General features: G+C 36.8%; 1 protein-coding gene across 12 annotated transcripts in view; it reads right to left on the bottom strand.

Annotated features, from left to right (window-relative positions):
• Positions 1-13411, bottom strand: part of LOC122567592 (TLD domain-containing protein 2) — a 278674-nt gene that overhangs the window by 67727 nt on the left and 197536 nt on the right. The window lies entirely within an intron of this gene.

Genomic DNA, 13411 nt, shown 5'->3' with positions numbered 1-13411 from the left:
AAGAAGCCAGTCGCTAATAATACTCCACAAAAAGCTACCAAAAATTTTATTTTCAATATAGAAAAAACTCGCGCGTCAGTGTTACAACGTCAGTGAAATAACAACGACGCTAGGAAGCGATTGCACGTGTATGAATGGCGTTACAAAATAAAGAAACCATCGATGCGAGCAGATCTTTCGTCTCTACGTTTATGATGATGTGATACCTGCAATGTCCCTGTCAAACCACCTCTCTCCTATCGTCAACCAACTTATAAATTACATAATAATACTTAACGGTAATAATTACTTCACTATTAATCATATTCCGATTCTTAACCCATTTGCATTCAAGCGCTGCGACTGCTTTTTATTTCAGTCGCTGAGTATTTTTCAGATGTGAGAGATCGCGTTTGACTCGTTTGTCTGTACCTCGCCTATATCAGTTTATTATTTTCTAAACAAGTGTTACTTTTGTTGTGAAAATCTCGTTAACTGCCACTATGAGTAAGTACTGTCAATCTTAATTAAATTTAACAAATTCAAATTTAAAAAATATCCTAATTTTACAATGTAAATTAAAATTTAGTTGCCCCAATGGATTTTGACGATCTTGATGATTCGGATCAAAGTGTACAAATAGCACATACTCGAAAACGTGTCCGTAGGATATCTCATCAAGCGAAGACAGCTAAGTTGATCAGTGCGGCAGTTTTAAATTCTAAATAATTTTTACTTTTTTCCTCTGTTATAAATATTGTCTACTAATCGTTTTGAACAGTAAATTTTCGATAAACTCCATGAAGAATTCGGATGTCATTTACCGCACCTACGACCGACCAGTCGTCAGTTGAATGCCGCTGATGCCATCAACCGCACTGTCCTCTTAAAGTAGGGCCATGACGCAAATGGGTTAATCCTCGAATATTGTCAAATAGTATCGTTGCGTTATAGATAGTCGCCAATTTATTATACCACTTTATGTTAGATTACTAAAATTTGCTTAATTTTATCTCGTATTTGAAATTCTTTGCGATAGCAATTGCTAACAAATATTAGACGAATTAAAAAATTCCCAAATTAAGTAATCTAGTGCAAAATTGTTATGGTGCCAAGTTACGACCCAATGAATTAAATTTCTACGTTTCGACGTTGCTGAGGGTTAAGGAGTTGAACTGCACGTCATCAATAAAATACACAAAAAGGAATCATTTTGGAGTTTGGTACGATTTCGAACGTTTGCAGGAATTGCAACGTTTAACAGTGAGAAATGTACAGGTCTCTCGACTTCGAACTTTTAACGACGTCGACGTTAATTTTAAAGGATCCTGGTCGTAAATCGTGTACAGTTAGAACATTGAAAATTTAGGTTTACAACGTGTGCCGTATTAGCATACAGCGTGCATGAAAGAGTGAAAGACAAATGAGAGAAACACGTACAGCACCTGCGAAGGCAATTACACTGTGACTTGATCGATGGCACTTCGTTAACCTATATAAGAAATGGCGCCTTCAGACTTTAGGATTTTAGAAGAACAGTCGACCAACGATTTTACGTTGTGCATTTAAAAAAAACTTTGTACGATTCTTGCATTACGAGTCGAATTGGCAGATATAAATACAACATTCGTTGTGGAATATTATAATTCTGATGAATGTGGCGAACATGTATTCTGAAAATTTTACGACTTTGTTTAAACGTGTTATAAAATTAATTTGCCCCTTAGAGTCATTTTACTTACGCGATTGAGCTAACATTGTTAGCAAAATCTTATATGTTGCTACAAGTGACCAACCAGTGCTAATAAACTGTCTTGCATAATACAGTAATAAGTTTGACGCTAAAACGAGTAATTTTACGTCAATTTTATAAATTACGAGCGATTTAATTATCCTAGTCGATGTAAAATAGTAAGATTGTTCAACAGCAATTCTGCTACAGTTTGTAATTTATTTACTCACTTATTTATTTATTTATTTCCTAGAGTCTCGTGTATCATGAAATTTTCTTGCCAGCATGAGACACGTAATTTTCTCATAGCGAGAACATTCTATAAATTTTCAAATTTTCCTGTTGGAGTACTTAATAAATAAACTTTCCTGTTAAACAACTTTCTAATTTCGTTATAATTTTTTCGCGCGAAACAAGCAAACTACGAAAGCAATATTTACGAAATTCTTAGATCTCAGAACTCGTGATCCTTATACGACCCTCCGATAATAAAATTTCTTAGTCGTTTCGTAGCGATAATTTAAAAGATGTCTCGATTAAAGGACAATTAGAGGATTCCGGAGCATCGGAAGTGTACTTTCGCGAGTTACGTCCCGCAACGAATGTGTACATCCAAGGCTAAGAAAGTCAGATTCGAGCGAGTTGAACGAACAATTACTTTCAAGCGGGAAAGTGTACAGTTGTCTCTGCAATAAAGGAACTTGTTCGAAATGCTGACGGAGGACAAAGAAAACCGGATTCGGAAATATTCTTTTGTCAAAAGGCCTTGCTCTTTCCTTGCACAAGTTGGTAATAGTCTATCTCTGAAGTCGAAGTTATTCGGCTGTTCAAGCAGCGCGTGTCGTAATTAATCTACGAATCGTTAGGCAAATTCAAGTTTGTAAGTGTAACGCTAAGAAAACGGAGGAAAAATTCTTTCAAGTATCGCACTTAGGCTACAAAGTGAAAAGTCGATCTCGTCAGAAACTTTCGCACAGTAACGTATATTGGCATTTACGATAGTTTAGATAATTCAGGTTCTGCTAACAAGGGAGGATCCGCAAAATTATAAAATTCAACAAATTATGAAACTTTGAGCACAGCCGTTTCCATTAATATTCGAACAGTCCTCAGAGCACAGTTACTTCTTCGAAATTGCATCAAACAGGCTTTGAGACGTCGCAAGGATTAGTTTACTAGATAGCGCGTGAAATGGATCTCGAGGAAATTGCGATTGGTCAGAATTGCGAAAAAGATAGCAAGAGTCACTTTTTACGACTTTTTTATCCGAGCCTGTAACGAGAATTTAAATGCTACGTTCTGTAGATCTACGTCAGTTGCATGCACGTTGAAAATTTCATCGAAATCGATTAACGTTGCTGCGAGCTACAAACGGTTAAAACCGATGAAAAATAGCAGTTTCTCGCGACTTTCCACCTGTAATAAATTGTAACAAACCTTGCTCCGCATCGATCGATTTCGATGAAACTTTCAGCGTGTACGTGGACCAGCACGAATCCACAAGACGCGGTGTTTAAATTCTCATTACGGGCTCAGGTAAAACAGTCAGGTAAAAAGTGATTGTTCCTATCTTTTTCGCAATTCTGACCGTAATGCGATTTTTTCGAAACTTCCTCTTACGGGTCATCCAGAAAACGAATTCTTCCAACTTTTCAAAACAAAAGCTCCACGTTTAACGCTTTGATTGCCACATTGGTCATATATGACCGGCTACGGTTTCTCCTGTGACGCCACGGTGGTCATTGGTGACCGGAGAGCTTCAACTTCTTACGATTGTAAAAATTGAACGAAAATTGACAGTTAGGGCATTTTGAATATAACCGATAAATAGAAGATACTCTGAAATAAAAAGTGCCCCATTGAACGATTAAACATTTTTATTAAAACATCAATGAAAAAAGAACGAGAACAAATCTCGCATCTAACGGTGCACTGTGTTTGCATCCTTATCTTTGAGGGGTAATCTACGAACATTATTATAAACACACCTTAGGAAATAATTGTAAATGCTGCTTTATAATCGTATAATTAAAGTCAGAGGTGTGCACATACCTTACTATTATATATGCAACGAGTAAATACTGTTTACTAATATCTTCTACACGTTTCAACAATATATTCCGCGCGTTTTGCTTACGACGAAACGACGAATGCGAATGGTTTGTTGAAATAAACGGAGCCTCGTTATAATATGTGGCTATCGACTGTTGCCAAGGCGCTACGGTGGTCACCCGTATCTATCAATAAGATAAACGGTCCATTGGGGAAGAACGTTATCTTACATCGTCAATTTATTATTATTTTGCCATTATATGCTTTGAATAATAAAAATACTGCCGTGGCGTCCTGAGCGAAACGTGTGATTTCGGCGTGGCAGTCAAAGCGTTAAAAAGTTATCCCCCTTTCAAGAGTATTAACGAGAATATTAATGAAAATTACGCCACGTATTACGCAACTTGTTTTACTGATCTTTCGAACAAATTCATTGTAAAAGGTTGATTCCGACCCTTGAAAATTCGGCTATTTCCCGATTTCACGTTATAACTCGCGAACCAACGTACGAGACGGAAAGATCTATTTTCATACAAATGCCACGCCTTTTAATCATAGCTATCGTTGGCTAAGAATTTCCACGGTAAACAAAAAATTGCGTAATACATACTTCTACGTATGGCAAAGTTTCATGATTGTTTGAATTTTCGAGTTGGGAATTGTATATACATAATTTTGTTTAGTCTACGTGTTTCGCTACCGGTAGATATCCAGTTTAACAAACGCTAAACAAGATATATATCGATATTCCTATAAACTCATATTTCCGTATTTACTAAATGAAATCTTATCGACGCCTGATGTATACTCCATCGATTACCCTGATACTAAGAAGTGAATAGACCGATAAGATATAGATATAGATATCCGTGGTTGCTTGAATATTCTAGTAAATTTGAGAATTCGAACGATCGAAGATGAAAGAAAACGTACGTTTCGACGGGAACGCGAAACAGAATGCCAGTGACAGTGACATTCTAGCACGAGCAGTGCTCGTGTTTCGTGTAGGTCAGCCTTGGGGCCTCCGGTCGACATTGACTCGCTCTTAGGATGCTTCTCGAGTCTTGACGGGACGAATAAATAACTAGGAAACTGGGGAACAAGCTCTACGAATGCAATCGCCAGGTCCAGAATTCGAACGAATCGATTGCAGCGAGCTGCAGTTACGTATCTTGTATCGTCCTGGTTACCATGCATAATACTTGACATTTTCTAGCTTTTCTTATTACATCATCGATAACAATTATCTATTATAACAATATTCTTCGAGATTATAACTGAAAAATATTTAAATTTATATTTCGAAAAAATATAAAGGCGTGGTTTTAGAATTCACATGGAAATATTTGTGGATCGTTGCTTGTGAGGAAGAAATATTAAAAAGTAACAATTTCAAGTATTTATCGCATTTACTGGTCTGTAATTTTCTTAATTGAAAAGCCGAAGCGATGAAAGTTTCGAAATCTGGAAAAACGTTCGAGAATCGTTACTTGCGAAGAAGAAACATTGAAAATTGCTAAAATCGAGATACATAGTGGAAAAGTGACAAGATAAAAGTTGACTAGTTGAAAGGAAAAAAAAGAAGGGAAAAGAATATTTACAAGATCTTGGTCCGTGCAATGATAATTGCACAACTGTATTATCTATTTTTGTACGTATTAATGAATATTCATCGCAACTCATAAGCCTGCTGTCTTTAATCTCTTCTTAATGAGTTCAGAAATAAGTATCTATCGACATAGCTGACTCGACTCTCTCGTGTTTCTCTTCTTTGGTTACAAAACTACGCCGCAGAAAGAATGCACGAGAAATCAAGAAGTGACGAGAAGAAGAAGAAGAAGAAGAAGGAAATGGAACATTAACCGAAGAACAATTTATCAGCATATTGATATTTCTTGCGTCACATTTGCTAATAGAAAACTGCTATTTTTCTCAGATGCTAACATAAAGATAATTTGAAGCAATACCAATCCCTAAGAGGAATACAACAATATTCCACCAGATAACGTATAATATACCATTTGTGTTCTTTTATTAAGGTTAAGAAAATCGTTCGGGTTAGAACCGATTCGTCTTACATATTGACAAGTATTATGATTTCGATATCTGCGTAACTGTTGGCAACTTAAATATCCCTTTAGAGAAATTCTATAAATCACAGGTTTCAAATTATAACTGCTACAAAATTCTTCTTGAGAGGAAGATGACAAGATCGATAATAAAATAATTATAGTTCCGCAAACACGACTGTAACATTCGGAAAATCGTGCTACGATTTGTACATAAAATATCAATCGATAAATTACCGTGTAGTAGATTGATCTTTGACGATTGCTTTCGAAGCATAGAAAACATATACTTTAGAAGGTTCTTTTAAATCAAGATAAAGATAAAGCATTCAGAGAAGAGTCGAATGAAGTAGAGCAGAACGTCGAGTTCAATTCGATACGAGATTGAAAGTAGTTTAGGATGAAACTTCGCTGTTAAAAGTTCGAATCAAGAGACCATCGCACCATTTACAATTTCTCCTTCAATTATACGATATTCGTCTAAACATTGAACTTAAATAATACTTCGAGAATTTAATATTACATTTAATATTAATTAGCATTAAATGAAAAGGATTTTAACACCGGAACTACAGACGATTAAAGCAGAACGTTTCCAGAAAAGAAATAATAAAGAAACGATACGGTAAGGTATGCTACGACGAACAAATATCAAGAACGTTGAAATAACGTGCAATATCGCGAAATATCAGCCACTCCGCCTTCGTTACGATGGTAAAAAGTAAACGTTGACTGATAATGCGAATCTGCATGAACCTCTCCTTCTCTCGATTAGAAATATCTATCGCGTAGGAGATAATTAAGCAGAGTAAGAACTCGTGAATAGAAAAATAAATTAACGTGGTCCAGGATGGACGCGTACCGGATGTTACAGCGAAGAGGCGAGATTCGTTTATGAGAAGATAAGGCAGCCTGAAGGAGACTGGCAGACGCAACTACCTCGTCATTTTATAATTCCCACTAAATAGATTCGTTTCGTATTATTTTTGCAGCTTACTTTTTACTAAGTTGTTTTAGTTCGTATTACATTTTCATTTTCATTTCAACCACGTTCGTTCTAGCACACCTCGCCGTATACGAAAAAACAAATAACGCGACAGAAGAAACCAGCTATCTATCCATATATTTTGCAAAAACATACAGAAAATTGTCGAAACGCACCGTTGTAAATCTACAAACGAAGATTTCCATCGAAAATCAGATTAGTCGATGATCTTTCGCGCTTCAACCAGTTAGCTGTTTTTGACGAGTACAGTGGTCATGAAGAAATGGCAGTATTTCGTGTTACGGCGAGTATACTCGTCATGCGTGAAAAGTAGTTACAATTTGTTGTTTAATTTAGCAATTGCAGTAAATTGCAGTAATCAAATTAAAGAATAAAACAGTCGTTTCATTACGACTTAATTCTATTTTGTAACAGCCACGTGTACTCTCTGTCCGACGAGTATACTCGTCATCGTATACATTTTGCCACACATTTTACATTTACACGCTTTTCAAAGAGACCGCGACAGCTAGCCGGTTAACTGTTCTACTATCAAGTACAATGTAACGTAAATCATAGAACTGTCATCCGTACCACTCTAAAGCTACGAATGAAAATTTCTATGAAAACTTTCTCACGACTACGACAGCTCTAGCACGAAGAACGATATAATATAACGTTAAATAAATTAGAAGAAAATTTCCAAAGGTACTGACGCGAATCTACGAGCAAAAATTTCCCTGAAAAATAACAAGATCGGTGATCTTGTAGAAATTGAAAACAACGTACGGCGTAACGTAGCATTAAATGAATCACTGAAAATAGTTCAAATATACCGTTGGGAACCTGTCAGTCGAAATAACTTCGGCTACTCTGATAGCTTTTATCAAACACAGTATACAACCACATAAAGAACACCAGGATCGATTAGTTAGGTTACGAGGCGAGACGAAATCGGCTAGACAAACAGCCCAGTCAGTCGTCTGTCCGCGTTTCGCGTTTTTCAAGGTAACAGGTAACTCTCGATGGCCATCGTCATCGTATCACGCCAATGTCTCTTGTAACCGGCGTTACAAACTCCGACGTTACTGTCACTACATTTCTCAACGTTAATCGGATTCCTCCTTGGTCTCCACACTTTACGACGCCAGTATCGCAGATCGTTTGTCGTGGTTTATCAAAAACTTCCGCCGCGAAGACACGTCGGTTGAGAGACGAGACGCGAGTGCCGCGACTACTCACGCGAGTCCCACAGTCGACTGACTATCATACAGCCATGTTGCAATCACGTCACCTTTGGCGCGATTATTTAATTCTAATATGTGTCTTTTATCAGCGCGCGTATCTTTATCTGTTTGGCACGTTCATATCGATCCTTGCTACACCCTTCAGAACTGAATGGTATATGTAGTAGAGGCAGGACGATAGATAAAAGGGACATTTTTGTTTTCCAGCGGAATGCGAGAAAAGCTAAAAGACCATTCTGCTTTTAATTGATAAGTTTTAATATTGAGATATGTATAATTTTATGTGCTAGACTGGATTGACCGCGCAGTAGCGATACACGTATGTGAATATGAGTGTGTGCAAGTATGTGTATGCGCAGCATCTCGAAAACAAGGGAATGTAAACTGTGCAGTTAACAGTCCGGTATGGAAGAAGGTGAGACAAAGAAAGTGCTGAGACGCGCGTAAATGTGTATCGACGAATATCCTTGAAATCGTTTGTCAAATAAATCTATGACTATTATAGTATAAATTCTAAATGTGAACTTAGTGTTCCTTCAGCATTATTTCGGCAATTAAGATCCAAAATTATCGACAATTAGTAAACCTCTCTCTGTATTTATCACCCGTGTTATGTTTTGCTCTTTTAAAAAGCTGTATTTTGCGTTTTTCATAAGTTCACTGTATCGAACGGAACATATCGATATTTATGAACGGAACGGTGTAATAAAACAGCACGATATGAGTAGTATCTTTTTGGACACCAAACTCGTAATATTATAACGAAATTTTCGTGAAACTAGCGTATCTATTTGAAAGAAAAAGAGAACGATCGAATCAAAGAACAAAGAATAAACAGTCGAAAGTAAAATGTATTGTGTGTGAAAGTAAAATGTGTTTCACGTCCATGTCGTTTTCAATAACTCGGTGAATTCTCCTATGATCCTCTAACGAGAGGCAACCGGCATTTTTCATTTCACTGGTGTGTGGTAGTTGCAAAAATTTCCACGAACCCGTTTGGGGTGGCGACAAATAGTTCAACAAGATCCAGTGTATACACAGTGACACATATTGCTTACATATTGCTTACATTCCATGATGTTGGTTTATTTCAGCAAACGTTACTTCAGCTCTGGTCGCGCCTTCGTATAAATTTCCTCTCCTCTGTTACGATGTGCTATCCGCTGTTAATATGTGTAATGTACACAGAAACTAATAGTATATACAATATATAATGTAAACTAATTTACGTTGTATATTGCTATAAAAAGAAAGGAACACTTTGAAGCATCTGAAAACACATTGTACTTTTAAAGGAAATTTCTTTTATCGAAGTATGTGCACTGATTTCGAAGTGGAAGATACAAGAAATTATGCAATTCTTTTTAAGATAACAATTTCGCAAGAATTGCAAATGAAACGTACTGTAGAAGAAAGAAAGTTTTCGAATAGAGAAATTGATCGCAATATTTACAGTTGACATTCCGTTTAACTTGCACTTGAATTTTTCCAAAACGATAGATAAGCTGAATGCACACGGACGTTTTAAATGCGATAAAAATCCGCGTAATTTTTAATAACCTCAGAGTTTATCCACGTAGATAAGGAAATTAGTATATTTAACGAATAATGGATCACGTAGATGCCTAATTAATTACCTTTCGTTCAAAGTTGCTTTGTACACGAACCAATTGAATTCTGTTTATCGGACTGTTTCATTACGAACGATTGCGATCCTTCCATTAATTAGTTTCTACGTTTCTTTCGTACCAGTAAACGAGTATCTAATTAAACGATGACGTCCGTGAAACAGAGAATGGAAATTCACCATGTGAAATACCGGAAAGTTGAATATTTCCATAATACAACGGAAACTCGATTAATTATCCAAAAGCAATTTCCACGATCCCAAAGGATACGCAGAAGCAACGGTGAAATGAATTTCACGTTAACATTTTAATCTAAGCTCTCCTAAAAGGAATTTTCGGAATTCGGTCGGCGTTTCGTACTCGAGAGCAACGCACGATGTTCCTTAGACGCAAAACGAAGCCAATTTTCATCGATACGTGTCATTGGCTCTCTGATTAATTAGCTCAATAAGCGATAGAGCGTTACACATAGGGGAGAGTCGTACAGTACAGACAAAAATGTAAATAATTCTTGCTCCTACTCTTAGTTAATTGCGCTATAGACAATGCTATAAAAATGAATGAAAATTAAAAAATTGCAATTAAAATTATTGCCTCCTTTACCTGTCGCTTAATGTTTGTTGGTGTTCAAAAGTTACTCGTATGCGAAGTCCACGGTTTTTAGCGTATTTTACACCTGTGAGCACGTTACTCTGACGTCATGCTGGCTTCTATCCATCATTCGTCTAATGCTAATAAGCGGAGCTGCTGGCTCTACACAAATGCACGTGGGTGGCGGCCACAACGCAGCCGGATCATGAGTCATGAGCCCATGAGTATTAGCTTGGAGCCGCGAGACGGACGGTTACGTTTATTAAAATAATAAAAATATAAACTAGTATTAGGCGAAGTAAGATTCAGTTCCACGTTCAATTGCGCGGATCATATAAAAATAAACTAAAAATCTATAAGACGATAATAAAACAAATCTGGACGTACGGAATACCGCTATGGGGGAGAGCAGCAACGAGCCGCATAAATAATCTAGAGTCGCTACAATCGAGGATACTGAGAATAATAGTCAACGCCTCATGGTATGTCAGAAACGAGGATATACGCAAAGTCTTAAAAATACCAACGGTCAGAAGAACGGTCAAATCGGCGGGTACGCAGAAAAATACAAGGAAAGAACGGCAACACAGCGAAACCAGCTGGCTGCTGAAGCGAGCAAAACTCACATAGAAAGAAGATTAAAAAGAAAACACCACACTGACTTCGCTAAAGAAATAAAATAGTCAAACTCGAAGCTGGTATCCCACTGGGGGTAGCCATCCACATGTTATTTAGCAATTAAGTTAGAAAAATTTACCAAATGTCCAGCTGGACAAATTGTAAAGTACAAATTAAATAATAAAAAAAAAGCTCGAGATTTAACTCAAAATTTAAATCCACACTATGGTGAATGTGTATAATTAAAACAAGCATCGACTGTTTTTCGCCAATCTTTTTTGAGAGAAGAGATCTATTATAAGCAAATAAAATAATAACAAGCTGCGCGTGTGCGGACTTCGTGGCGCTCGGGGATCCACAGGTTAAGAAACGTTGAATCACATGATGGATAGAAGAAATATGATCGTAGTACGTCAGACCAGTCTGTAAAATACGCTAAAAATGGTCAGTTTTACACACGCGTAACTCTGGAACCGCTGAATTCCTAAAGTTAACATTTGCATTTTGAGATTCGACTTCTTCGATCTTCGTCGAAGGCTGTCGAACGACGAATAAAAAGGTCAATAACTTCGTGTCCCTCAATGGGAAGTTAAAACCCAAATGAAAGTACTGTAGTTCTAAGCATCGTTCTCTTCTTTTCAGTATCGCCAGAGTTCTAAGACGTTTAACGTTTACGTTGACGTTCCGCGCAACAAAAGTTACCTTTCACAGCTGATTTCTTATTCCTCAGGCAATGAAATAACTTTGTCATATCGCGTACGTTGTCTCTAGACTATTAGGCACACACAAATGTCCTGGTCTTTCTAATTTACGCGTATATTACGCACAAAGCCTAAGACTTTTTCCACGCGATTGTCACGCAGCACCGACTAGATTACTTAAAAATATCGTGGATGAATTACTAGTAAAAAAAGGTGAAAATCTAAAAAAGAAAAGGTAAAAGACTAGCCGTCCAAATTTTCTTTAATTTTTCCTATAGCTAAAATCCTTTCGAAAGAGAAAGCAAGTTAGAAGAAGAAGATAAGTAAGACAAAAGTAGTTTATCACAGAGGAAACTATAGTTTGATGAACAAGTCACTGAGTGCGTTATTCGCAAGGAATTATTCAACGAAGATTGGCAGCGATGTATCAAACGTAAAGGTTTGGCTCACGTGTAGTGTACAGACTAAGAAAATGTGACAGAGCCATAAATTAGCGATAGAAAAACCAAGGAGGTCTAACGAACATCCCGCAGGCCACCGAAACAACAACATAAAGAGTGTTCCAGTGTCAAAAAACAGTAACAGCATGGCCATCTCGGACCTGGGCCCTGGCAACACCCTCTCCATAGGAGCCAAACCCATAGCTCCATAGGAGCCAACCTTCCTAAAATCAGCTCTCGACATTCTCTCTGTTCTAGCGCTCTGAACCGTCACATTGTTGGATTCGTACAATAAATTTCACTATTAAATATATTTAAATTTCAATTCTTTACATTATTTGCGAAACGTTCGAACTGCAACGCGAGGAGATCACCAGTGATCTGTCAATTTCGTGATTCGTTGCGTCTCCTACGTGACAAAAATATGGATCAGTCTACTTGTGGTATTTGTGGACACTTCTATTTAGAAGTTGTATTTTATTTAAATGTTTCTTACTAACATTACTAATTACTTAGATGTTAAAACCTACCAAGTAGATAGTTACATCTTTTCCCTTTTTATCAAGAATTATTTGCAACTACAAATTACTTGTTCCATATTTGACCTTTATCAAACGTAGCCCAAGTTATAGAACAGAAATTTAGATTGGCCGGTATCGTACGACTCTCGTCAAGAGATAGATGAGAGAAAATTCTCATATCCATAAATTCATTGATTCGTCGAAGAATTAAGAACAACGTTAATATTCGTGACCATTCTACTGGCTCATTGCCACACGTTCCAACTTGAGCGTGTTTGGACCCATGGGATCCAACTATGGGGAACAGCGAGTAATTCCAACATAGAAATTCTTCAACGATTCCAATCAAAAACTCTAAGATCCTTGATAGATGCACCTTGGTACGTTACCAGCGAAACAATACATCGCGACCTTAAGATACCTACAGTTAAAAAAGAAATATCCAAATTTAGTAATAGATATAACATAAGAATTAACAACCATCAAAACCCAATTACTTGACACGACGGATCAGATCCGCAGGCTAAAAAGACATTAGCCTCTAGATTTAATCATTGGATTCAGCTAGAATCAAATATACGATAATCACTTACTATTCATGTTACAGTACCATGCCAGAATAATTTACTTATAATTCACAATGAGAATTGATTGTAAACTACTTCCAAATAAAAAAAGAAAAATATTTGTAAAGTGATTGAAACTTACGATACAATATACAAGGCGTCAAGTTAATGAATATTTTTAAAAATTTAATTACCTCCGCTACAAATTATCCTTTTGCTACAGCTTTTTTCTTTCGTTTAATTTATCCTTTTACCTGAAACAATTTTCACCGTATCTTTATA

Source organism: Bombus pyrosoma, linkage group LG5, assembly GCF_014825855.1.
Source record: "Bombus pyrosoma isolate SC7728 linkage group LG5, ASM1482585v1, whole genome shotgun sequence".
Classification (NCBI taxonomy): domain Eukaryota; kingdom Metazoa; phylum Arthropoda; class Insecta; order Hymenoptera; family Apidae; genus Bombus; species Bombus pyrosoma.
The sequence above is the reverse complement of the archived record's forward strand: the minus strand, read 5'-3'. Positions and strand labels throughout refer to the sequence as shown.